The sequence below is a fragment of the Lepidochelys olivacea genome (assembly GCF_965140295.1).
Source record: "Lepidochelys olivacea isolate rLepOli2 genome assembly, chromosome: 3".
NCBI classification, from domain to species: Eukaryota; Metazoa; Chordata; order Testudines; family Cheloniidae; genus Lepidochelys; species Lepidochelys olivacea.
In genome coordinates, this window is record NC_140413.1 from 115818573 (window position 1) to 115846073 (window position 27501).

Genomic DNA, 27501 nt, shown 5'->3' on the forward strand with positions numbered 1-27501 from the left:
GGCTCCTCCTCTTTCACCATGGCACCCAGCACAACCCAGCCTATGAAGGCTGCATGGGTACTGGCTGGTCCAACTCATTCTGGCTCCACTTACTCATTGCAATACTCCACATGATACAAATTAGGCAAGAGAAGGGCTGTTGCTTGGTCCAAATGACAGGCATGCTGCCCTTCAAGTCAACATTGCAGGACTATGTTTCTCCCTGTTCTAAGGAGGATTGATTCAGGACAGAGCCAGAAGCCAGATTCTTAGAGGGAAGGCAATAATATGCAGACCCCTGACTCACAGATCTTCCCCATCTCTAAGCAGAGAATTTAACTTGTTGCCTTCCTCTGACTTAATATAATTCACCATTCAGTTTTCCTCTATCCTCATATCCCTGTCTGGGTTGGCGATGGAATAGGAAGATGAGAGGACTGAGGCGTGAAGAGTATTTTAAGAGGGGTCCTGTGCATTTTATTCTGACTCTTAGCTTTCTTCATCCTTGTCCCTTCCGCGGTAGATGGAGTCATAACAGTCTGTTAGGACTGGTTTTCTTCTACAAAGTGGGAAAGAAGTAGTATTTGGAAAGTGATTCAGTGGGGCCTTGTAAAATTAAAAAAAAGAAACATGAGCAAAAAATGCATTATGGCACCAAAAAGGTCAATTCAAATGTGTGCTGTATGAGTGGGGGGGTAATAAATCCTTTCTAGACATGGGGCCACACCTGAAATGTACTGCACTGAGTTTTGGGCAGAGAAATGCTGATAAAAATGATGAAGGGACTAGAGAGATTAGGGAAAGTTTAAGAGTTCACACATGCATAGTTCAGTCAGCATAGCGCCGGCGAGGTTGTGAATTTGTGTAAATAGCTGAAGAATGTGGTCTGAGTGTATTCTGAAAGCCACAAATCCCAAGGAGGAAGAATCAATGTTTAGTGCATAGAACTAGAAGTAATAGGATAGGATGAAAAATAGAAAATATAGGCTAAATTTCAGGACAAAGTTCTGGACATTGAGGTCTATTAGAATGTGGAATAATCTCCCAAGGCAAATAGTGGAAACTCTGTTTTTTAGGAACTTTTAAAATGGCAGTGGAGAAAGCACTAGTAAATATACAATAGGCAGCAGTCTGGCAGTAGTAAAGAGATAGATTAGATGAGCCAATGGCATTCTGTGCCATTTCTAACACTTCTGAGTCTGTGAAACCATAAACGTTGGCTAAAAGGTTAGAAAATGTTAGGAGCTGGAAAAGGCCATCCAGCCCAAAGAGCCTGTCTTTGTAAAAATTTGGACCCTCCTTTTCTTCTTTTTCATCATGTTTATATCCACTGTATATTATCTGTTTATGCTTTTCTAATGTGGCCATCAACATAGGACCAAGCTCAGCCTTCCCCTTTCAAAATCAAAATCTGGTGAAAGTAATGAATGTTTTCAACACCTCTATATTATGGGTTTTTTGCAGGGAGGACAGGGCCTGGAAAGGAATTTACAAATTCATTTTTAATAACACTATGAAATAGATTTTGTTAGGTAATTTAGGCCCCCATACTAGGTTTTGGTAAAAAAACTTTGAACAAGACATAAGCTCAATAGAAATGCTTTCATGGATTAAAAAAAAATCATTTAGACAGTTTTATGCATTTAAACATTCCTCTGCAGTTTTTGCAGCCTAACAGTTGCAGTACTGTTGGATTTCATGAGAACCAGAAAGCGAAATTGATTTGAAATTGGCTATAAACAAATGTTAAAGTGACTGGTTTGTTGTTTTTCATTCCCCAAGCTGAGTGAAATGCAGTAAGTCAGCAAACAGCATAGATTGCCAAAAGTTAGATTTTAACAAAGTATTTCAATGCTGAAAGTCTTAAGTTGCAGTTTGTAACACAGATATCAAATTTATTTTTTAACAAATATGATTTTTAACTGGAGAATGTCCCTTTAAATTATATTTTTAGCTCATTTTCTACCTCAGAGTCAGAGGCAAACTTAAATTGCTCCAGCAAACACCAGGCAGAAATGGAAAGATCATGTGACAGAGGTGAAGGGCTTAAGAGTCAGTGGGAAACTAATCCCTTCCAGGGCCACTTCAGACAAGTACCCAACTACTTAGCGGTAAAAGGGCGGAGGGCAATGAATGGGCAATAAAAACCCTGTTCCTTAATGGAGCACATGAATCTCCTGTTCCGGTTCTGCACATATTTACCAACATTTTGCATATGTTTCTTTTCCAACGTATGCTTACCCCCGTATATTTTATTATTTTTTTGTCCAACTAATATGTTTCTAAGAAACCCAGCTCAAAATGGTTTAAAACATCTCCAAGATTTATAGCACAGGGAGAGAAAATCATCTGGACTCCATTAAGATTTTCCTGGCAAATTAATAATGCTGACAATGTATCTTCATCAAACATCTCCAATAAGAGCAATGGTAAGTAAGTTAAAATCATGCTTACAGTGTAGAGACATGATCCAAAGGGGCCTGTAAGGTTTATGATAGTTTTTCCATCCCTAGGCGAATGGTGGTGCTAGTACTTTATTTTTCAGTCACTGAGTTTCCTCATTTCATGGTCATATCAGCCTCCTGGTTACTGCCAGTAAACGGATCTTGTCACAGCTGAAAATACAGGCACACATGCACAGAAGCCATTCAATGGGCATGAAATTGTAATATTTCATCCGCTTCATTTTTGCTTTAAAATAAGAAGGCGGATTGCAAGTCGTACGCTCCTGTGAAAGTAGGTAATCTTATTTGTTTCTTGGTCATTTATGTCTTGATTTATATTTATGGTAACTTTAGCCCACGCGTTTGTGTATATATACAGTGGCTAGGTGTATCTTCTTCCATGTTAGTACATGCATCCGCCGTGCATTTTACAATGTGGGTTTATGAGAGCCGATCGAAGGGATTCTGACTAAACCTGCTGCAGTGAAAACTGACATCTGGGACAGTAATGAGCTGAGCTGTAGTGTTAAAAGGGTGTCCTTTTCGCAGAGCAGTGATGACAGCCTGTCCTCTGCACGTCAGGCAATATATATTGCACCCAGCTTCCTGCGTATGAAGTGCCACAATGTAGGAATACCTGTTGGCATCACACAGGTCTTAGTTCAGTTTATTATGCATGGGCTTGAAGGAGAATATTTGAGCTAAAGAGGATCCTGTACCCTATTAAATTTGTGGTAACTAGTATATGGATTCACAGTGTACATATTGAGTACATTCATGTGAGTTCAAGTAAATATTTGTCAGCTACAAAGTAAATACAGTTGCCTTTAGGTTTAGAGAGATGTCTTTCAGAAAATGTTTGTTGACTTAGAAAATTTTGTGCAGCAGCAAACAGATCATCACCGTAGCTTCACCCATCCAAGCTCACAAATTTTAGCTTGGAATGTTGTGGAACTTATTTGCTGGACCGCCAAAATTCAAATGGCTTCAAATGTGGGAGTTACTGGATTGCAGGATAACTCTGGGAAGGAGGTTACTTAACAGATGATCCCATGAAGACTGTGGTGTTTTTTTTATGGTTTTGTATGTTTTGTATGGTTGTATACAGTGTGTAACTGCCAGACAGAATGACAGAGATGCAGGGATAGACCACCCCTTTTAAAATGTATTATCCTGCTTTTCAGTAAGAGAAGGGAGGCTTTGGATTGTAAGCACAGGATCAGCATTAAACTAAAGCACTTTTAAATGAGAACTTTTCCCCCTAGAATTGGGGTGTCTGTATACAGTTTTATTTCATTTTCTAACATCTGTTTGAGGGAGTAAACATTTCTGGGTGTCTAAACAACTGGTTCTAAATATTTACCTAAATCTTTATTCATACATTCTGCATACTGTACCTCACCCTAAACCTTATTCATACAGTTACATTGACACACATCATTTGTTCATAGGCTTGTCATTTAGAATGAAGTGGGAGGACTGCAGGATTGGTGATGGGGAGCCTCACTCTGTAGTCTCCAGTAAGAGTGCTAGCTCACTATAACATCCTAAGACTCTCTCAGCTTCATGTTTGCACGCTGGCCAGCTGCCAAGTAGGGGCTGTTTCAAACAGTTGCAGCAACCATGGCAAAGAGGACTGAATACTTCATTGCAATAAATGGCTTTGCTGCGGGTACTAGAAAAAGGCAACCACATTTAAGCCACCCTAACAGGAGTTCACTTTGCTTCATCAGAAACTACCTGGCCACTGCAATATTTCCACGCAGTTTTCTTTTCCAGTGTTCTAAAGTGAAGTTGCATCTCCCCTAGGCAACATGCACAAACCACAAGTTGGAAGCAGCAGGGCTCATTTTCCATGTCAAACACAAGGAAACAGAAAAAGACCACTAAAGAGACAAAAATGCAGATAGTACTCTGAATACACTCTTGTGGGTGGAATCTGTAACATTTAAAATTTTATCCATGCAAGTACAAGCTGAACAGGAACTTCAAGAAAGGCAAGTGGATAGATCTCCCCGTTCTTGCTACTTCAAAATGAATACTTAAATATGGTATTTCTATTCAGGGTTCACAAAGTTTTCCTTTCTCCCTGCCTGATCTCTCACGCCAAATGTAAATTATAATGTATTGGTAGCTATCTGGCTTGTTTTCCATGCTGAGTCTGCTGGATGAAGGATAGTGAATTTGGGTAGTTTTTCAGTTAGTCTAGAGACCGAACTGTACTGAGGCTGAGTAACCATTCTAGTTTGCTTCTACCAATGTCTTCTCATTTCCTGAGCACAGAATGAGAGGTAGACATGTCCCAAATGGGAAAACTTCCATTTCCATTTCACAAACTACCACACTTCTTCAGCATTTTTTGTGTCACTGCTGTTTTTACTATGACAGGGCCAGGAAGAAACGCCTCTGGGGAGCCAAATGCTTTGTCAAAAAGTAAATCTTTGATGGACAGTTTGTGTCAGCTGAGGCTAGAAATTTCTACCATTGCTCACCCAGCACAAAAAGAGCCACACAGAGGAGAGAAGTTCTAACAAATAGTATCTTTTTACCTTGGGTTTACAGCTTGGACACAAAGAGGAAGATAATCTCACTCATCATAAAATCCACCAGTTTGCAACAGAGATGTAGTCCACACCTGTCATAGTTAAGGCCCTACCATAGGTTTTGCCTCCATAAGAGACAACAGTTGTTGTTTATTTTTTCCTGCTTGCACAATTAATGTAAATCCTGAAATGAGAGCACTGAAAGTGTATGATTTGGGGAGGAAGGGGAATTGTTATTATTTTGTAAGCACGCTCAGCAGCTGGTGTTCCCACATGCTTATTATAACGATAGAGAAAGGAAAAAAGCCAAAAGCAACCGAAAATGTTGTTAAAATTGAAACAAATTTGCAATTATGATGCCCATTCCTGAGAGCAAATTCTGTTGGCTATGTGCTAAGCTCCACTTAGCACAGCTAGCAATTTAGAAATTTTGGATTCAGAACAGGAGCTGCAGAAAGAGGTTATTCTCCCCCTTTGTACTCCAGGAACAGACTGAATCAGCAAAGAAACAAACAGGCAAAATTCCAGCTTTTCAAGCAAAAGAACACAGGAAAGGAGTGTTTCCTAGTGGTAAAAGCACATGACTAGGAATCATGACTTCTGGCTTTTATTTCCGCTCTGCCACGTCTATGCTAGGGGTCCTCAGGCTAGTTACTTCAGTTTCCCTATACGTCAACTAAGTTTAATAACTACCTCTCAGATGAGTTCTCAATGAAAGGCAACATGGAACTGCAAAGTGTGACTAATGTTAATTTACTAATGCCCCAGCAGGGAAGCATATGGTGAGTGGCAATTCTGAAACCTTACAAACCAGAGCCAAGTGCAAATTTTATCTTATGTGGTATGAATACCAAGGCAGTACTCTACCTGTACTGCAATTCCATAGGAGGTTCCGAATCAGATTACTTTTTCATTTGTGAGGGAAACAGGTATTTTACTTCCTGTGCCATTTCAATTGACTACTTTATTATCAGACTTTATTTAAACCCATTCTAAGCAGATATGCCGGAACACACAGTTGTCAGCTAATCATGGATAGTCATTAACTGAAATATAACACAGTGAACATAGTCACAGTGATTTAGTGAAAACCATATCTGTGATCCGGGAAGTTGAAAAGTTTAGCTCAGGTGCAAAAATCAGAGTTCATTTTGTGTTGTTAAAAAAACAGTAATAAGAAATCAGAGAAATATACAGAAGATAAAAAGAAGCCAGAAAGAAAAAATTCCTGCTCCAGTACACTCTGCAATTTTTTTTCAAAGAAAGGGCAAAAATTCTAAACCAGAGTCAGCTGGCTCAGTCTATTATATACATGCATGTATACCAGTCTATTCCCCTAGATTAGATAGATGCAATGAACAAGAGGGTGGTAAAGGAAACTGTTCTTACTAAATCAAGAAGACTGAAAAAACAAAAGTAAATAGAGAAAGGCGAGCTTAATTTAAAAATAAACAACGTAGAATTTTCTGTAACTTGACAATCAACAGTATCTTAAATATATTTTGGTATGCTGGAAGAATGTGACAATATTCAGATCAATTTTCTGAATAAGATTGGGGAATTCAAGCCAGTCATTAACAAATCTTCTTTAGCAGGTACATTTATGGGTGGTATACCAATGGAAGAACTCTAGTCAGGGCAATAGCATCCAGTGTGACATCTGTGGTTAGGCCTTGGAAAGTAGACAGCATTTTGAAGTGCTTGTCTTTAGCTGAGATCGGTGGCAGGTAGAGAGGAGTTACATAGAGAAATTCTTAAAAAAGCAATTGCAAAGGGATACGTTGCCTCCATCTGCAATACCACAGATGGAGGAGTTCAAATCATTCAGAGGAACAGCTTCTTTCTGCCCTATCAGACATCAAGAATGATCAGAAGGGACTATTTACATGGCAAAGATGAAAGAATAAGTGTTCATCAGGTGGAACATCTGGACAGAATTTGGGCAGCAGGTTACAATCCTTGAATTCTGGACTCAAGACAGAATTCAAGATGGAGGATGTGGGAGCTTTCAAGCATACACCACTGAACTTTGGAAGTAGTAAAGGATACACAATAGAACTCAAATTATTTGTCCACTGTATAAGCAATCTCATGCTTCATAAAAACGGGGTGGGGGGGGGAGGAAATACAAGTTATGTTTTAATAATCCATGAAGTATGGATTTTAATACACTTTGGATCCTAATAACACTAGTATTAAGGCTGATTTCTGCAGCAGGGGTTAAAATAGTACTTTAGGGAACAGCACCATAGAAGTTAAAGATAGATAGACTTATTAGATCATTGAGTCCCTCTCCAGGCAAGTGTAGGATTGTTCCTTTGAGTACAATTTTTAGTGTCTTGCCCAGTCATTTTAAAAGCTCTAAGCTTTTCACCACATCTTCTAGAATATTATTCCCAACCTAATAGATCTCACAGTCAGGAAGATTTTCATTCAAGATATGGCTTTATCATAGCTTTTTTCTTTATTTAAATTTCATACAATTATTCCTACTCATGCTTCTGTACGCTACACAAAATAATTCATTTCCCTCCTTGGTACACTTTCTATATTTAAACTGTTGACTCTTAGTCATCGCTTAGCCAAGCTATACTTATGCAGTTCTTTTAATCTTTCCTCATAGGTCAGACTCTACAGCTACATGTTGATTTTTGCTTCTCCTCTCTGAACTCCCGCCAACATATCAATATCTTTCTGGTAAAAAGGTGCCTCAAAATTTGTGCAGTTGTGTGACAGACATTCAGAGAGGGCCATTCACTTTTCTGCTCTGTGACCTGATGCCTTTTTTGGTTATGATTATTTATTTGTATTGTGAAATGTTGTTCAAATGTATTAAAAATCCTCAGGCCCATCTCCTAAGATCTTACAGAAGACAAGCAACAGATGATTGGTAGAGAAAAGAGATAAAACATGTAATGAAAGTTTCTTTCCACCAACTGCCTCTCTATCTAGCCATTAATAGTTTGGCTTATTTCTTACATGTGTAGTAGTAGAAATGAGTCATCATGAGTAGGAGATAGTAGTGACCTTGTAGACCAGTTCAGAGAGTGTGTCCCAAATGTGAAGGGACACATGGAAAACTGCTCTGAGATGACTGTGGGAGAAATGGAAGGGCTGGCGTAACTGGTGAAGCAGAGGGAGCTGGAGGCTGGAAGAATGCGACAAGACAGAGCAGACCAGTAGATAGAGGCAGAATTGTGAAGGGCCCAGGTGAGAATGAGATGTTTGAATTATATCTCGGGTCTGAATGGTGTGCGTAACTCCTCCCAATTAAGGCCCTTCCATGCTAATGACTGAGTCTGTAACTAGTTAGTGATGAGATTAGTCCTAAACATAGTTCATGCCCATACACAACATGATGAATTATGGCATCTAATAGTGTTCCACCCTGTTTAGAGGTCTAGGTTGACACATGACTGTTCTCAGTGGCCACAACTCAACTGTTTGTTTTATCAGATGGGAGTGGTCTCAGCAAGGTTAAAAAAACAAAGCTGTATTTGTTCTCCTGAAACTTGTGTGTCCCTTTTTTTTTTTTTTTTTGCAATACATGCCGGCCCCTCTAATCATACCTGTTTAGCCAGTTTGCCAGCTCTTTTATCCTCCCAGCTCTGTGTGTGCGAGGACAGCCTGGAGTGCACTGACCTGTGTGCTGCTGGTGTTGCTCTGCTCGCCTATTCCCTTGCTGAGGCACTATAGACGCTGCCCAGTTTTCCCCAGAATGCAGTGTTACAAGCCCAGGTGGAGCGTGTGGTAAGTGCGGATGTGCAAGCAACGTTAAAGCATCTGTTATCCAAGGGCAGTGTGCTGTCTTTGCACTATTTGAAGCAATTTTCTGTGAGGTGTGTTATAGGTATACTAGTAGGGGGAACAAAAAGGTCATCAGTGTGCCAAATCTCTCTAATGTAGACATGAGCACAGATGTGAAAAATGCTACTTGGTGGACACAACTCAACTGTGCACATAGTATGTTATAACCAGCTTGGATGAGAGTAGTCTCAAACTTGTTCAAAAAACAAACAGGTATTTGTAGTGTAGACAGAGCCTTAATATATCTTATGTGCTCTTACAAATCATTTAATTAACATGTTCAGTGACAAAAGTGTTAACATGTATCATTTCTAACATGATTTATAAGATCTGTGTCAGACACTGTATGGAATATTTTACTAAATTCCAAATATATTGATTCTAATGCATCACCTCTTCAACTAATTTTGCATTTGCATTGCATTTTTGGAAAGAATCAGGTATGTCTGGCAAGACTTTTATTCTTAATAATCCAGTACTGTCTAATTCTCTTGAATCTGTCACCATCCAGATCTTTAGTGGATATATTTCTGAATAGTTTTTCCATTATTTTATTAACAATAGAGATTAAATTTATAGGATGCTTTTCTCCTTTCTTCTGTTACTTCTCCAGATGCTCATAACTTTTCAAAAAGAATTTACAATGGTTCAGTAAGTGTAACAGATGTAATATGTTATGATGCATATTATCTCATTCAGCTGATGTCCAAATTTTCCATATATTCCCTAAACTTTATCTTTTCCCAGAGATACTTTTTACAAGGACTTCCTTTCTAATTGTTCCAACTTTCTATATACTGTGATACAGCAGGGCCAGGGAGCAATGGGAGAGGGGAGATATATAACCCCTTGGCTAATTAAGGCATGGTTCCTGTAGACTAGGGAAGGTTACTACAGGTTAATTGGTGCACCTGTAGTCAATTAAGGCCCTGTTACTAATCAAATAAAACCCCCTGCGTCAGGTGGACAGGGTGGTGTGAGAAAGGAGAGAGGACTGGAATTTGGAGGTGCATTACAGAGAATTGAAAGATCAGTGAACCAGAGGATGGGAGGCTCTTCCCCAACAGGGCAGGGAGACTCCCTCCCTCAGCATCAAGGACAGAGGGTAACCCTACCCAAGGGGGAAGAGGGTAAGAAACCTTCAGGGGTTGCAAGGGGCTGGGGCTCAGAGTGAGGAGCAAACCCAGACCCCTTCCCTGCTTCCCTCCTCTACCACCTTCCCGGGCTACTAGCGGGACTTTGGTGCCCCAAGATTAGGGGCAAGAGGTGGCGTCCTAGCCCCCCTACAAAGAAAAGCGTGGGATCCACCATACCAACATCAGCCATTTTGCCACAATATTTTGTTGAAAAAATTTTTTTAAAGGGGAATTAAGTATCTTGGCTATTTTTGAGTCATTATTAATGTGATGGGTTCGGTCATAGAGACCCCCAACTATCACCTGACATGTTGGAATTACCTCTGAGCCCATTTTCCCTGCCAGCTTGGGATTCCAGAACCCTGTCTTGTTGAGCCACACATGCTAGCCTGCTGCAACACAGACCCAGGTCTGGTCCACACCCCCAAAACTGCAGGCTTTAACCAAAAACTGCTCAGCAGGTCACCTATCTCCGGCACCCAGAAACCCGCTCCCAATGAGATCCAAACCACAAATAAATCCATTTTACTCTGCATAAAGCTTATACAGGGTAAACTCATAAATTGTCTGCCCTCTATAACACTGATAGATATGCACAGCTGTTTGCTCCCCCACTTACTCTGGGTTAATTAATTAATATTAATGTTAATCACTTACTCTGGGTTAATTAATAAACAAGTGGTTTTATTAAGTATAAAAAGTAGGATTGAAGTGGTTTCAAGTAATAACAGACAGAACAAAGTAAGTCACCAAGCAAAATAAAGCAAAAACACGCAAGTCTAAGCCTAATACTTTAAGAAACTGATTATAGGTAAAATCTCACCCTCAGAGATGTTCCAATAAGCTTCTTTCGGAGACTAGACTCCTTCCTTGTCTGGGCCCAATCCTTTTCCCTGGTACAGTCCTTGTTAGTTCCAGCAGACATCTTAGGTGGAAACAAGGGGTGTTCTCATGCCTGGCAGTCCTTTGTTCTGTTCCACCCCCTTCTATAGCTTTGGCACAAGGCAGGAATCTTTTGTCTCTCTGGGTCCCCACCCCTCCTTCTAAATGGAAAAGCACCAGATTTAAGATGGATTCCAGTATCAGCTGACATGTTCACTTGTTCTATGAGACCCCAGCCTCCATTCTTCCTGGGCTGGTCCACATGAACACAGGAAGGCTTGCAGGTAAATAGACCATTTACAACCAATTGTCCCAGTCAATGGGAGCCATCAAGATTCTAAATCACCATTAGTGGCCCACACTTTGCATAATTACAATAGGACTTCAGAGTTATACTTCATATTTCTAGCTTCAGATACAAGAATGATACATGCATACAAATAGGATGAACACACTCAGTAGATTATAAGATTTGTAATGATACCTTACAAGAGACCTTTTGCATGAAGCACATTCCAGTTACATCATATTCACACTCATAAGCACATTTCCATAAAACATTATGGAGTGCAATGTCACAGTTAATTTAACTTTTTCATTTATTAAATGGTTTATTTTCTCACTGATGTGTAGGCTACAATCAGATGATACATGGCTAGTTAATAAAAACACTTTGTCATAATAATTGGGTCAGTAAATCATGCAGTAAAAACATGTAGAATCACAACAAAGAGGACAGGCCTTCAGATGTTTAATTAAAGTAGGTTAGTTAAAAGTTGCTTAGGAAGAGAGAGAGTTAAACTACACACACCGGAGCAGAGAATGAATCCATTGTCGTCATAACTGGATGGATGCAATCATGTAGTGATACAGAAAATTTACACAATCATCAATTTTAAGGACATAAGGGACCAATATGATTATCTAGTTTGACTTTGTGCATACTATAAACCATGTAATCTCACCTCAAGTTTTTCCTGAGGTTTAATCTAAATCTGCTGTGATGTAGTTTGAAGCCATTACTGCTTGTCCTGTCCTTTGTGGCAAGAGAGAACAATGTTTCTCCATCTTTTTTTATGGTAGCCTTTCAAGTATTTGAAGACCGGTATCATGTCCCCCTCTTAATCTCCTCTTTTCCAAACTAAACATACCTAGTTCCTTCGGCCTTTGTGCATATGGCTTGCATTCCATCCCTTTGATCATCTTCGTCACTTGCTTCTGGATCCGTTCCAGTTTCTCTGCATCCTTTCTATACAGTGGTGACAAAAACTGGACATAGGACTCCAGCTGAGGCCTACCCTGCACTGAGTAGAGCAGTACTATCACTTCCCATGACTTGCATGATTTGCCTCTGTTAATGCAACACAAAATGGCATTTACTTTTTTTGCAACAGCATCGCATTGTTGACTCATGTTGAGGTTGTGATCCACCACAACTCCCAAATCCTTGCTGCTGCAAAGCCAGTTATCCCCCATTTTGTATTTCAGCATTTGGTTTCTCTTTCCTACACTTACACTTGTCTTTATTAAATTTCATTTTGTTGTTTATAGCCCAGTTCTCCAATTTATCAAGATCCCTTTGAATTTTAGTTCTATTCTCCAAAGTGTTTGCAGCCCCTCCTAGCTTTGTATCATCTGCAGATTTGATCAGTACGCTCTCTATTCCTATGTCCAGATAATTAATAAAGATGTTAAACATCACTGGACCCAAAACAGATCCCTGTGGAACCCCACTTGAGACCTCCCTCCAATCTAACATCATTCCATTCATAGCTACTCTTTGTTTGAGGTGTTTTAACCAATTATGTATCTACTTAATGATACTTCTACTCGAGCACGCATTTCTCCAGCTTACTTATGAGAATGTCATGTGGGACTGCATCAAAAGCCTTGCTAAAGTCCAGGTATATTATGTCCACTACATTCCACCTATCCACTAAACCAGTTGCTCTGTCAAAGAAGGAAATCAAGCTGGTTTGGGATAATTTGTTCTTGATAAATCCAGGCTGGCTGCTAGTGATCGGCCCTTCATCCTCCAGGTATTTGCAAATTGAATGTTTTATACATTGCTCTAGTAGCTTCCCAGGTATTGAGGTCAGGCTGACCAGTCTACAGTTTCCCGGCTCCTCCTTTCCCTTCTTTTTAAAGATGGGCACAATGTTAGCCCTTCTCCAGTTTTCTGGGACCTCTCCTGGCCATGAGTTTGCAAATATTATTGCCAGTAGCTCCGATATTTCTTCAGCTAATTCCTTCAGCCCCCTGGTGTGAACAGCAGCAGGCCTTGCTGACTTAAATTAATTCAAACATGTCAGAAGATCTCTGACATGTTCTTTACTTATTCTGATCTGCATCCCTTCCCCTTTATTGTCCATGATAACTTTGTTAGTCATCTGATCACATTATTTTTTGTGTGAAGACTGAAGCAAAGTAGGCACCGAGCATCTCTACCTTCTTATCATCTTCTGTTACCAGCTCACCTTCTCCACTGAGTGGCGGACCCACACCATACCTGATCTTTCTTTTTTGTCTGACATATTTGTAGAATCCCTTCTTGTCTCTAACATTTCTTGCCAGTTGTAACTCATTCCTTGCCTTAGTTTTCCTGATTTTGTCCCTACATGCTCATGCTATTCCCTCATATATTTTCTTAGTGACATGCCCCTCCTTTCATTTCCTGTATGTGTACCTTTTGGTTTTTAGATATCTAAAAATCTCCTTGTGTGGCCACATTGGCCTCTTATGGCTCTTCTTACTTTTCCTCTGCATTGGAATAGCCTGATATTGAGCCTCTAGTATTACATCTTTTAGGAACTGCCAGCCCCCTTTGACTCCTTTTCTTCCTAATTGATCTCTCCGTGGGACCTTGCCTAATTTTTCTCTGAGTTGGTTGAAGTCTGTCTTTTTGAAGTCCAGGGTCCTTGTTTTGCTGTTCTTATGTCCTCCTTTCCTTAGGATCTTGAATTCTATCAGATCATGATCACTTTCCCCTAAGTTCTCAACCACCTTTGCATTTGCAACTAATTCATCCCTGTTGGTTAAAACCAGATCCAAAATGGATGACCCCCTAATTATTTCTTCAACTTTCTGAATCAGAAAGTTGTCTCTGACACATGCTAAGAATTTGTGGGATGTATTATGTTTTGCTGTATTTGTCTCCCCACAGATATCAGGAAGTTAAAATCCCCCATTAATACTAGCTCATGTGTATTAGCTAATCTTGTTACCTGCTTGAAGAATGCCTCATCCTCTTCCTCTCCTTGACTTGGTGGTCTATAACAGACCCCCACCATAACATCACTAATGTTCTTTTCCCTTTTTGTCCTCATTCAGATACACTCAGTAGGTCTGCCACTCATTTCCTCTTGGACCTTGGAGCAAGTGTATACATTCTTGATGTATAGCGCAAGGCCTCCTCCTTTTTTCTATATCTATCTTTCTGAAACAAACTATACCCCTCAATGCTGGTACTCCAATCATGGGAGTTGTCCTATCAAGTCTCTGTAATGCCAATTTTCTTCATATATCACAACTTCAGGTTCACCCTGCTTGTTCCCCATACTCTTTGCATTGGTATATACTATAGGCATCAAAGATATTTTGCAGACTGCCCTGTTGTTCAAGTATATTATGTCAGCACAGTTACCATTATCAACCAAACTTGTAATCTCGTCAAAAAACAATATCAAGTTTGTTTGACAAAATCTATTTTCCATAAAAGAATTAGATTGGCATTAATTATGCTTATATTTTAATTGTTTATGAATTGCATCCTGTAATAGGGTGAACTGGTCCTTTAAGAAAAATATTCCAGGGAGTTGGAATGAACAAAGGCCCAGAAAATGGCCTGGTAGTGGAAGAGAGGAAGTGGTCCTGGCGAATTAGGTGTTGGAGGTGCGGGGGTGGACCCTAGGACACTCTTCTTTTAGGGGCCCAGGATCAGGAGCTCTGTAATGTAGGGCGGCTTCAGATGGAGCAGATTGACAAAGGAAGGGCTCTGGGTGTGCCAGGCGAACTGGAGCTAAGTAGGAACTGTTGAATTATGATTATGGACTTTATGTTTGGGGCTCATTGAGGATTGTTTGGATTACTTTGTGATTTAGGACTATGAGGTCTGTTTCACATTAAACCAGGCCCAGAAAAGGGTGCTGTGAGCCATAGCAGAAACTGTCTGGAGTGTTTAAGGGGTCTGCAAGAGGAGGCTAACTGGGGCACGGTGTCTGCAAAGTGACCACTGGCCATGAGGGGGTGCTCAGAGGCTGGCACATCCCATATCAGTCTTTCCATAATTTTGTCCAGGATCAATGTCAGGTTAACTAGTCTAAAGTTATTCGGGTCATCCCATCTGCCCTTTTAAAGGATTGGCACAAGATTAGTTTTCTTCAGTCTTCTGGAACTTCCCAACCATTCCAAGATTTGTTAAAATCAACATCAGTGGTTCAGAGAGTTCCTCCCTCAGCCAATTTTTTAAATACTCTTGGGTGCAAATTATCTTGTCTGTCTGATTAAAAGTTTTAAACAGATGCTATTTAGCATCCTCCCTAGTTACAGATGGAATAGAAAATATATCTGTATCAGTGGATGATTTGGGGGGAGGGATAGCTCAGTGGTTTGAGCATTAGTCTGCTAAACCCAGGGTTGTGAGTTCAATCATTGAGGGAGTCATTTAGGGATCTGGGGCAAAAATTGGGGACTGGTCCTGCTTTGAGCAGGGGGTTGGACTAGATGACCTCCTGAGGTGCCTTCCAACCTTGATATTCTATGATTCTATGACTACATCAGTGGTTCTCAAACTGTGGGTCAGGATGCCTTTATTAATGGGGTCACCAGGGCTGGGTTAGATTTGCTCGGGGCCAGGGCTGAAGCCCAAGCCCCACCACCTGGGGCCAAAGCTGAAGCCTGAGGGCTTTAGCTCTAGATGGCGGGGCTCAGGTTACAGCCCCCCTGCCAGGGGCTGACGCCCTTGGGCTTTGGCTTTGGCGCCCTCACAGGGTGGCAGGACTCAGGCTTTGGTCGTATAGTAATTTTTATTGTCAGAAGGGGGTCATGGTGCAATGAAGTTTGAGAACCCCTGGACTACATCATCCTATTTCCTTCCAGATACAAAATGAAAACATTTATTGAATACTACTTCCTTTTTTTGCATTATAGCATCATAGAAATGGACTGGAAGGAACCTTAACTGTTCATTGAGTCTATCCACCCTCATGCTGAGGCAGGGCCAGGCAAACCTAGACCAGTCCTGTCACATTTTCTAACCTGTTTTTTGAAAAAAACTGTCATAACAGGGCTTCCACAACATCCCTAGGGAATTATTCCAGTACTTAACTATCCTTACAGGTAGAAAGTTTTCCCTACAATCTAACCTAAATCTCCCTTACTGAAGATTAAGCTAATTACTTCTTGTCCTACCTTTGGTGGACATGGAGAACAATTGATCACAGCCCTTAACATATCTGAAGGCTGCCATCAGGTCTTCCCCTGCCTGTCTTTTTTTCCCCTCAAGACTAAATATGCCCAGTTTTTTAACCTTTCCAAAGGTCATGATTTCTAAACCTTTCATCATTTTTGTTGCTCTCCTCTGGATTCTCTCCAATTTGTCCACATTTTTCTTGAAGCGTGGTGCCCAAAACTGGACGCAGTACTCCAGCTGAGGCCTCACCAGTGCTGACTACAGCAGAACAGTTTCCTCCTGTGTCTTCTATATGACATTCCTGTTAATGTACTCCAAAATTATTTTTTGCAGCTGCATCTTATTGTTAACTTACATTCCATTTGTGATCCACTATAAACCCAAGATTCTCTGCCTAGCTAGTTATTTTCCATGATTGACAATGTTACCAGCCTTATCTGGTATCAAACCTATGCCATTGTTAAGATTCCATTTGTTCCTGATTTATTTAAATAATTTCCTCATTGTTTTTAGTCCCTCTGGTCATAGATTTTTTTCATGAGTACTTCATACTGATAGCTTCCCTTATCAATTGTCTGTATTTCCTAATTGCCAATTTGAACTCATGGCTGTCAACTTTCACATTTTTCTATTTGTTACATATTATTTTTTAGTTTTAATTGCTACTTTCACTTCCCACCAGGATGGTGCTTTAACTGAAGAAGACTTCGTATGTGACTTGGGACTTGTGTGTTTTTTTGGTATGTAATAAAGCGTTCTTAAATAATTCTCAATTACCAATCACATTGTTACATTTAACTTTTTCCTCTGACACAATTTCACTGATCATTGTTGTCAGATTAAAGCAACTGGCCCTATTAAAGCACCCAAAATATATCTGACTGGTTGGGACTGTATTCTGTTTGCACATATCAAATTAAATTAGGTTGTGATCACTTGCACCTGGGAAACCATCAATTTTTAGTTCAGTGATCAATTCATCTTTACCCATCAGAATGAGACTTAATGTAGAGTTACCTCAAGTTGGTTGCAGTGCTGGCTTTCATGAATGAGCATAATTATAGGAGGGCTGGATGACATGGCTAGCCCAACTTTCAGCCTGAGGGGTGGGAAAACAATGACTTTGTCCTCCATGCCCACACACAGTAATGGCTTCCTGGAGGGGAGAGAAGAGCACAAAGCAATCTGAGGCTGCAGTAATGCTCAGAACTCTCCCCTTCCAGCTGCTGAACTGAGCAGTTGGCCAGAGAGAGAGAGACAACCTCTTGCTGAAATGCAACCTCTTGCTTCTGTAGGGGCACTCTGTCCTGTTGTTGGGCAGGCTGGAAACTACAGCTCCTCTCTGGAGCTGGCTTAGCTTCCTCCCTCCTTGGACCCATCTCCTGCAGTTCAAAATGTTGTGTGGAAAAGGACCAGCAGCACCTCTTCCACTGGGGCAGAGGAGGCAAAGACAGGAGGCACTTGGAGGGAGGAGTTTGGGTGAGGTGGAGAAAAGTGGTTTTGGCTGTGGGGCCCTGAGAGACAGAGAGGGGAATGGCAGGGGGAATGGAAAGAAACAATGGGATCCTGGTTGGGGGCAGAGCAAAGGGGACACAATAGGTATAAGTTTTTGAGACCTAGGGGGCAAGGGTGCTGGGGGAGGCAGGAGAACTGTTGAGGACCAACTGCAAAAGGGGAAGAAAGAGACTGGTGGGGGAGGAGGAAGAGAGAGTTAGATATGAGGGAGGGGGAAACAAGTGGAAGAGGGACTTAGGGAAATGAGATTTGGGAAGAGAGGAAGGAATGCTGGAGGAGGAGAAACTCATAAAATGGGAGAGGCTGGGGGGATTTGGAACAAATGTTCTCTGTAGTGAGTAAGTGCTGCCAACTCATGATTTTATCATACGTTTTGCAATGTTTAGTGTATTTCTTGAGGCCCCCACTCCTGAAGTTGTGATTATGTGAGAATCTCAGATTTAATTTAAAGCAGTAAGTTGCTAGCCCTCATGGTTCCAGAGAGACACTGGAAAACCAGACCCCTAAAACTCAAAAACTGGATCAGAAATAGAAGAACCCCATATTTATTATTTTTCAAAATCCCATGATTTTATGAGGCTTGACTCCTGATTTTTGAATGGTTGGGACTGGTAATCGTAAAGAATGAAAGAGCTTTAAGGAAAGACTTGGGGGCAGGAAAAATGATGGGACTGTGAGAGGAGACTGGTGTGGGTGTGGAGGTTTGGGAGGAGAAGTGAGGCTGGTAGGGAGCGAATGAAGAGAGAAAAGAAAGCAACATCATTTATGTTAGTTGAGATAGGTGCATCCATCCCACAGATCATTTAGCTATTTGGTGAGTCTGATATGTAAAGTAGGATGGTGTCAGAATAAGAATCCATTCTGACTACGCTGATTATAATTGAAAAGGTGGTATTTCTGAGTTTTACTTTTGGTAAGCAAGGTCTTAATGTTTGAGAACTTTTGATCAGGAAACATAATTATTTATCTACATAAATAAAAAAGGCAAAATATTTAGGGGTGCTTTATGATAGAATAAAATCAAATGCAAAATGATACAACACAATAAAAGCTTTTTAGCAGTGGCACAGGTTGTGCTGCCTAAAGTTAAGGTTACCCTGTGCTTTCCAATATCAGACCCTGTTTTCCATTGCTTGTAACTTTGCCAAACTTTAATCACTTGTGCAAAACTTTCCATGCCTGTGTCTACCACAGGCTGAATTCTTTTGGAAAATTTCAGTCAAAATGATTCAGCCAGTTCCGAGAACTAAGTTACTTAAAAATACATTGTTTTGCCCATGTTAAAAAAGTTCATTTGAACAGCTCTAGCACCCCTGTGCTTTAAGTAGGGACTTGAATTTGATAGAGGGGTCACCTTGGTGTCAGAAATCAGCTTTTTGCTGTCCCTGTGCAAATCCACTCAAATTTGGGCAAGTTATGAGTCTCTGCAAATCTGTTTGCACATGCTCAGTAGATACTTATTAGAGTATAGCAGCTAAATTCGCTGAAGATTTCATCTCCACTGAGTATGCTGTAGCCTGAGGCTGCAGGGACTGATCACTGTAGTTGTACCTCTCAGCAGTCTGTGGCTGCTGGGGCTCTAGGTACAGGAGCTGAAAGCAGGGAGACTCTCTTTGTCCCCAGTGCTTCTCCTGCTGGTGTGAGGAAGAGGAGAAGGTGGAAACATCCTGATGTGAATGAAGCATGATGAGGAGGTGGGCTTGGGGGTAGTGGAAGTAGTGAGGGGGCAGACTGGAAGGAATGCGGGGGAGTAGTAGTGGGGTGGGGGCTGAGACTTGGAGCCAGCAGGAAGGGCGCAGGACTGGGATGAGCTGAAGGCAAGTGGTGGTGGATGAGACTGTGACTGGGATGAGCAGGAAGAGAAAGGATGGATTGGTGGCTTAGGCAATGGAATGCTGCCCTGAAGAATGGGATTCTATCCCTGCCTCTGCCACAGAGTTCCTATGTGACGCTGGGCAAATCACTTGAATCAAAGTTTTCACAGGTGGCCACTAATTGTGTGTTCCTCATTTTCTGGGTGTTTGACTTGAGACACCTGGGGTCCGATTGGTGGATCAGCACTTACAGCTGTAACTGAAGTCAATGACAGTTGTAGCCTTAACAAATGAAGGGCTATAATATGCAAAGTTCTCTGAAACATCAGATCCTAGGCCTCTTATATTCTGCACCCCAAATTAGTTCACATTTTTGATATAAATGTGTCTGTTCCTCAGTTCTCCATCTGTATAATAGAAATAGTAATACCACCTTGCCTTGCAGGGATGTTGTTACAAAGGTAGACTCATTAATGTTTGTGAAGCAATCAGAGGGCGGTCCACACCTGAATGATGACAGGCTTCAGAGTGGTAGCCGTGTTAGTCTGTATCAGGAAAAAGAACGAGGAATACTTGTGGCACCTTAGAGACTAACAAATTTATTTGAGCATGAGCTTTTGTGTGCTAAAGCCCACTTCATCAGATGCATGCAGTGGAAAATATAGTAGGAAGATATGTATATATAGAGAGAGAACATGAAAAAATGGGGGTTGCCATACCAACTCTAACGAGACTAATTGATTAAGGTGGGCTATTATCAGCAGGAGAAAGAAAAACTTTTGTAGTGATAATCAGGACGGCCTATTTCAAACAGTTGACAAGAAGGTCTGAGTAACAGTAGTGGGAAAATTAGCATGGGGAAATAGTTATTCGTTTGTGTAATGACTCATCCACTCCCAGTCTTTATTCAAGCCTAATTTAATGGTGTCCAGTTTGCAAATTAATTCCAGTTCTGCAGTTTCTCGTTGGAGTCTGTTTTTGAAGTTTTTTTGTTGAATAATTGTGACTTTTAGATCTGTAACTGAGTGTCCAGGGAGGCTGAAGTGTTCTCCGACTGGTTTTTGAATGTTATACTTCTTGATGTCTGATTTATTCTTTTGCGTAGAGACTGTCCAGTTTGGCCAATGTACATGGCAGAGGAGCATTACTGGCACATGATGGCGTATATCACATTGGTAGATGTGCTGGTGAACGAGCCTCTGATAGTGTGGCTGATGTGATTAGGTCCTATGATGGTGTCCCTTGAATAGATATGTGGACAGAGTTGGCAACGGGCTTTGTTGCAAGGACAGGTTCCTGGGTTAGTATTTTTGTTGTGTGGAGTGTGGTTGCTGGTGAGTATTTGCTTCAGGTTGGGGGGCTGTCTGTAAGCGAAGACCGGCCTGTCTCCCAAGATCTGTGAGAGTGAGGGATTGTCCTTCAGGATAGGTTGTAGATCCTTGATGATGCGCTGGAGAGGTTTTAGTTGGGGGCTGAAGATGACGGCTAGTGGTGTTCTGTTACTTTCTTTGTCGGGCCTGTCCTGTAGTAGGTGACCTCTGGGTACTGAATGACGAGGAGGATAAAATGAAATATTGAGTGTTCATTATGTGACCACTATCTGTCCTGTGCACTAAATGAGGTAGAACAGTGGTTCTCAAAGCCAGTCCACTGCTTGTTCAGAGAAAGCCCCAGGCGGGCAGGACGGGGCTGTTTACCTGCCGTGTCCACAGGTTTGGCCGATCGCGGCTCCCACTGGCCGCGGTTTGCCGCTCCAGGCCAATGGGGGCTGCGGGAAGGGTGGCCAGCACGTTGTTTGGCCCGCACTGCTTCCCGTAGCCCCCATTGACCTGGAGCGGCGAACCACGGCTAGTGGGAGCCGTGATCGGCTGAACCTGCGGATGTGGCAGGTAAACAAACCGATCCGGCCCGCCAGCGGCTTTCCCTGAACAAGCGGTGGACCGGCTTGTATGTAATAAGCCTTATTGTAATTATTAGCCCTAAGCTGGGCTTCAAACCTGAGTATAGGATCATGTTAAATTCAGTGTGGCTAAACTTGGGCAACATGTATAGTGTCAGGCAATAGTAGAACCATATTTAAAAAGATACACCGTTTTAATACATATTACTACATTCACACTGCATCAGAGGAGCCACATGAGAAACTGCTTTAGAGGAAATGACATTATAACGGAATATAACCATGGTTCCTTGAAGCCCTTTATAGATGGAATCAAAGACTGAAAAACACATGAGGACATTGAAATATAATATGATATGTGAGCTTCAGTAGATTGGAATCATAAAAGCTGGAGATGGAAAATGCTTATTAGATAGTCTGTTCATGCGCCTACCAATGTGCAGGAAGATTATCCCTCAGAGGACACGTTCTAGAGTTTTGTCTAGTTTATTTTTAAATGTTTCGAGAAGTCAGTCTTCCAGTGTTATCTTGGGATACTTCTAACGTAATCTACCAGCTATGATTGCTAGAAAGGTTTTTGGTTTTGTTTTTTTCAGTTCGTATGATGCTTGATTGCTTATTGGTACTCTAAGTATTTTTTTCAAAATTGTAGTTGGATATTATTCCCTCTTCACCGATTTCTCATTCTAATTGTATTATTTTTATTCTCTATTATAGCTTTTTGTACTGACTCATAATGTGGAATTTATCAGTTAAATACAGCAGCTAGACTACAGTGATATGTGATTAAAACAGATAGAAACTTTGATCTTTCTTCCCAGGTTTGAGTGAAAGGCAAAAGTTCTGTGGTATATAAAACCCTGCAAAAGGTTAATCATTTTTCATTAGTTGTTATGTAAAGATGCCTCTGTCAGGGTATTTAGTCGGTGCGTAGTCTAATGATGTAAATATCTCTGACTTGTACTTCATTGGCTTAGTTTGTTGTCACTCAGTATCCTGCTGGGATTGTTTTTCAGATGGGGCTCTGTAATAAACCAGAAAAAAACAACTCTCCTGCTCATGTAGTTTGATTAATCTCTTAGTATTTAATAAACCTTGAGGAGTTTTTTCATATTCATGTCTGGATTCTTAATTAATTTTATTCCAGAGACAACCAGATCACATCAAGGAGACCAGAGCTTGTTTCTTTGCTCACACAGGCAGAGATTACCCTGGGCACAAGATTCCAGGCATGTTTCTTGGCCTGCATATTGAAGAAAGTGTTAACTGCCTGTTGGGAGCAGCTGTTTACCCGCACTTAAGGAGCACCTAGTCCCACAAATGTAGATATTAGTCCACCTGTCCTTGTAAATCTGTCAGTGTGTTCCTGCTGATTTTGAAGACTCCTAAATACAATTTGAAACTTTCCACTCTCCATTTTTTTATTGGGACAAAGTTCATAACGTAGGTCATTGCTGCCTGGTATTTGAAAAGAAACACAATGTACTAATGTTTCAGAGGAAGAGCAAGGTTGAAAGGTAAAAATATGCCCTTTTACATTGTTCTTTGCATTATATATAGAGAGTCCTTAGATTAATAAACAAATTTAAAACTACATCACATTTTAAAAGACTCTTTCAAAAATATAATGGGAGCTCTTAGAGAGACATTTATTGATAGACACTTTATCCTAAATTGTTTTGGGGAGGGCAAGAGAGAGAACAATACAAAACAGCCTGCTTTTATTTCTTTTTCATACCAGTTGCCCTTGCTTTTAACTTAACTTGGGTTTTCTCAAGAATGTGTTTACTGACAACACAATTTAAGAGATTACATTTTGGGGGGTCTTTTGATTTTGTTCTATTTTCTCCTTTAATCTTCCCACAAACACACACATCCTTTATCATGGTCATGCTCTCTCTGGCTATGAAGGATGGACTTCAGTTTCCCCTGGGGTCCACCAACACTGCTAAAAGTTGTGGGTCCCAAATTGTGGTCCATGGATCACAAGCGATGTGCAAAGCACTTCTTGGTGGTCTTCAGAAGAGAACTATTATGAACGAAGCAATAACATTTTGGAGGTTGAGCTGCTGGCAGTAAGGTTAGTCCATAGGGATGCTCTTACGAAGTAGTCCATAGAACAAAAACTTTGAAGAACTAGGGATGTAAAGAAATGGTTTCTTCTCCCATACCCCAGCTTTTACCAGCCTGAATCTCTTGCATGATGTTATCTAGCTGCCATTAGTCTGCTAGCTAAACCTGACATATCCAGATTTGTGATGGAAAGCTTAAACTGCATGATAATGTTTAGTCACTAAGTGGTACTGTGTGAAGAATACTGCAGCACCTCTTTTATCAAGTGCCGGAGACAGTCTACATTCTTTATTTACAATGAAGTTGGTGTTGTTAGCATCCATTTTGCGTCTGGTTCTGTGTGACTAACCTGACATCGTGTCAGAAGAATAATAGAAGCCGATGAATTTCATCAAAATGCCATAGTTTCATGCCCCAGAAAGCTTCAGCTTTTAAAGACCAGCAGACTGGCCTGATTGGAAGGAGCGGTTTGCATGTTTTTGCATTGCAACTAAACTCCACAAGGAGGATGAGGAGACACAGGTGCCTTTCCTAGTCTATGCCATGGGCAAGGAAGCTGAACATATTTTTAAATCCTTCCCCTTTCCAGAGGAGAGCCACAAGAACACATATGCGGTGGTGCTGGTGAAATTTGAACGTCATACACCACAGTATGCTGAGGTATAAGCGAGCATGAATCTACCAGCATGTTCAAAAACCTGGAGAACCTGTGGAATCTTTTATAAGGTGCAGCAGAAGAATGACACAGCAGAAAACAGATTTTGAAGACAAAAAGGAAGAGCACATTAGAGACAGAGTAGTGATTGGCATTTTAGACAAGGGAGTGACAGAGAAACTACAAATGAAGAGAGATTTAACCTCAGAGCAATAGAAATGGCAAAACAATCAGAGATGATTAAAAGTCAAACTAGAGATCAATGGGCTGCCAGAAAGAAACCTAGAGGAACTGGCTTACAAACAGAGTCATGATGGGAGATATAGAACAGCTGCAAAAAGTCAATGTGAGGTAAGCCCCAGGCAAAATATAACACTTTTCAGACTAGATGTACAAGATATGAGAGAGACCCCTGTCCAAGAGGTGATTGTCCAGCTCAGAGAGTCAAATGCTGTAAATGTCCCCAAATTGGACATTTTGCTACTGTCTGCCACACAAAGGCACTTCAGGACATGACCACTGAGAATCAAGAGCCATTTTTTCTGAGATCAACCACATGCATCATCCACCCTCCTGAGCCAGCCTGGAGGGTGGAACTGAATAGTTTCAGGTGCAGATATTACAGTCATATCAGAAGGGACTTAGACTCACCTTCAATCCCTGCTGGAGCTGAAACCAGCAGACATGGTCCTAAATTGCCCTGGAGGTATTGTGAAGTGCATTGGACAATTTTCCACAGAAAAAAGATATACAAAGACATAAGCTTTAATTTTAACGTATATGTGATTAGAGAAGCTGAGGCTAACAGTCTTCTCAGTTGCAGTATGGTTGTCAGGATGGATCTAGTATGAAAAGTGGAAGAATTTAATGGACTAATTGGTGATATTGGACTTCTAAAAGGAGATCCAGTAGAAATGATCTTGAGACAATTCTGAACCATTTAGTGTGCATACACCCCACAGAACTCCTATCCCGTTACATCATAAAGTAGAAACTGAGTCAAAGACAATGGAAAAGAATGGTATAATTGAGAACATCTCTGGGTCAATACCAGGGTGCATACCAATGGTACCTGCTATGAAGAAAAATGGGAAAATATGAATCTGTGTGGATCTGAAAGACTTAATGAACCAGTACTGAGAGAAAAATATATCTTCCCAAAGTGGCAGGAGCTACTGTGTTCTCTAAGCGAGATGCCTCAAGTGGTTTCTGGCAAATTCTGTTAGCTAAAGAGAGAGCTAAACTGACTACATTAATTACACCATTTGGGAGATTTTGCTTTCAAAGATTATGATGGCAAAGCTGCTAAAGAACACAAATGGGGCTGTTGTTTTAATGGACAAGAATTTAGTATATGGGTTGTCAATGCAAGAACATGACAAAACCCTCAATGAAGTTCTGAGCTTGATCAACAAGTCCGAACTCAAACTAAATAGAGAAAAGTGTGTTTTCTACTTGCACCAAATTGAATTTTTGGAACAGATGATAAACAAGGATGAAATTAGTCCTAGCCCTGAGAAAGTAAAAGCAATTAGAGAATTGAATGCTCCAACAAATGCACCAGAACTGAGACACAGGCTGGGGATAGTAAATTATCTTGGCTGATACCTGCAAGACCTGTCTTCAGTGTCAGAACCACTGAATGAATTATTAGGGTCCAATACGTCCTAGCTATGGGGGCCAAATCAGGAAACTCTTTTCAAAAGAGTAAAAAATGATCTCAAGTGCTCCAGTTTTAAAATTCTATGATGTAAAGAAACTCTCAGCAGTCAATGCTAATGCCAGTAGCTATAGCCCAGGTGGTGTATTGTTGCAGCTACATGGATCTGAATGGAAGCCAGCTGCATTCTGCTTTTGTACACTTACAGGTAGCAAGGACATAAAGAATACAATATCTTCATGTGAACTTTGCAGAACTGCCAGATCAACAGAATGCAAGGAGTCTCTAATAACACCTCTACCACACAGCCCTGCAAGAGGCTAGCAGAAGATGTATGCAAATTCAGAGGACGTTATTATCTAGCTGGAGTGGATTATTTTTCTAGATATATTGAAATACTAGTTGCAGTGTTATTGAGAAATTAAAGAGCACATTTGCCCATTTTGGTATTCCAGAACAACTACTGATAGACAACGGGCTGCAATTAATTGCAGCTGAATTTGGAATTTAAGTTCTAAACCAAATATGATTTTGAACACATCACTAGCAGCCCATGTTACCCATGAGCAAATGGAGAGGCTGAGATGACTGTACAGACAACCAAGAGAATTGAGACAGAAAGATCCATTTCTTGTTTCTCTAAGCTACAGATGAACACTAAAAAAAGAACAGGAGGACTTGTGGCACCTTAGAGACGAACAGATTTATTTGAGCATAAGCTTTCGTGAGCTACAGCTCACTTCATCGGATGTACAGATGAACACTGTTAGCAGCCACTGGCTTTAGCCAATGCAGTCCAATGAGAAGGCAACTCAGAACTACAGTTCCAGCCCTGGAAAAGAATTTAGCCCCAAAGTGGCTGGACCTGAGAAAAATAGCCAAATTGGATCAAAAGGCAAAAAGAGCTTATGAACACTTTTATAACCAACATCACTCATTTAGAGAATTGCCTGAACTGGAACCCGGTGACCATGTTTGTGTCATACTGGATGGTGGAAGAAGATGGAAGAACTCCAGCTGTTCTCAAACTGTGGTCTGTGAGCTCCATTCAGGTGGTCTGCAGATAGTTCCCTAGAAGGTGAGTGCCTGGGCGGCCGCACATGAAAGAATGAAGGGCCACCCACCTAATTAGTGGAGGCTCGCAGGCGTGGTTCCACTAATTACATGCCTGGAATCTGGAGAAGATGCCCATGTAAGGTGTGGTGGTGGCCTTGGGGGAATAGGGGGTAGGTGGGAGGGAGCAGTGGGGTCAGAAGAGGGGATGGGGGGAATTTGGGACATGCAGAGCTGCGGCGGCCAGAGAAAGAGGTGACTTTCCCCAGCTCTAGGGCTGCGGCTGCCAGGGAGAGACCCCCCGCCCCCTTCCTAGCCCCAAGTCGGGAGCTGCCACAGTGGGGGAGAGAGGGAGAGACCCCCCCACCTTCCCAGCCCCAATTCGGGGACTGCTGTGGTGGGGGAGAGAGGGCAAATTCATCGCATCAGAAAGGTAACACTACTGATATTAAAATATGAGTTGTGTGTTTTTATTTGCAGAACAAAAAAAGTTTATTATTATTAAGTTTTTTTCAGATAGCACTTTTATTCAAAGTGTTTTACAATAGTTAGCTAATGGTACAAACAACTTTTGGAAAGATCATTAAGTGGTCCGCCGAGACTCTGAGCAATTTTAAGTGGTTTGCAAAA

The 27501-nt window shown here is 41.1% G+C and overlaps 1 protein-coding gene and 1 long non-coding RNA gene across 3 annotated transcripts in view; one reads left to right on the forward strand and one right to left on the reverse strand.

Annotated features, from left to right (window-relative positions):
* The first annotated feature begins 2603 nt into the window (after positions 1 to 2603).
* Positions 2604 to 27501, forward strand: part of ESR1 (estrogen receptor 1) — a 285291-nt gene continuing 260393 nt past the window's right edge. The window contains exon 1 of the mRNA XM_084623937.1: positions 2604 to 2715. The gene's annotated coding sequence lies outside the window, so the exon portion shown is untranslated. The remainder of the gene's footprint in view (positions 2716 to 27501) is intronic.
* The window catches only part of LOC311518274, a 51282-nt gene continuing 43954 nt past the window's right edge, over positions 20174 to 27501 (reverse strand). Inside the window, exon 3 of one of the 2 annotated variants that reach the window (XR_014710939.1) lies at positions 20174 to 21075. This is a non-coding gene — a long non-coding RNA (uncharacterized lncRNA). Of the gene's footprint in view, positions 21076 to 22323; positions 22455 to 27501 lie in introns of those variants that run through there. The other variant, XR_014710940.1, reaches the window with a different exon arrangement.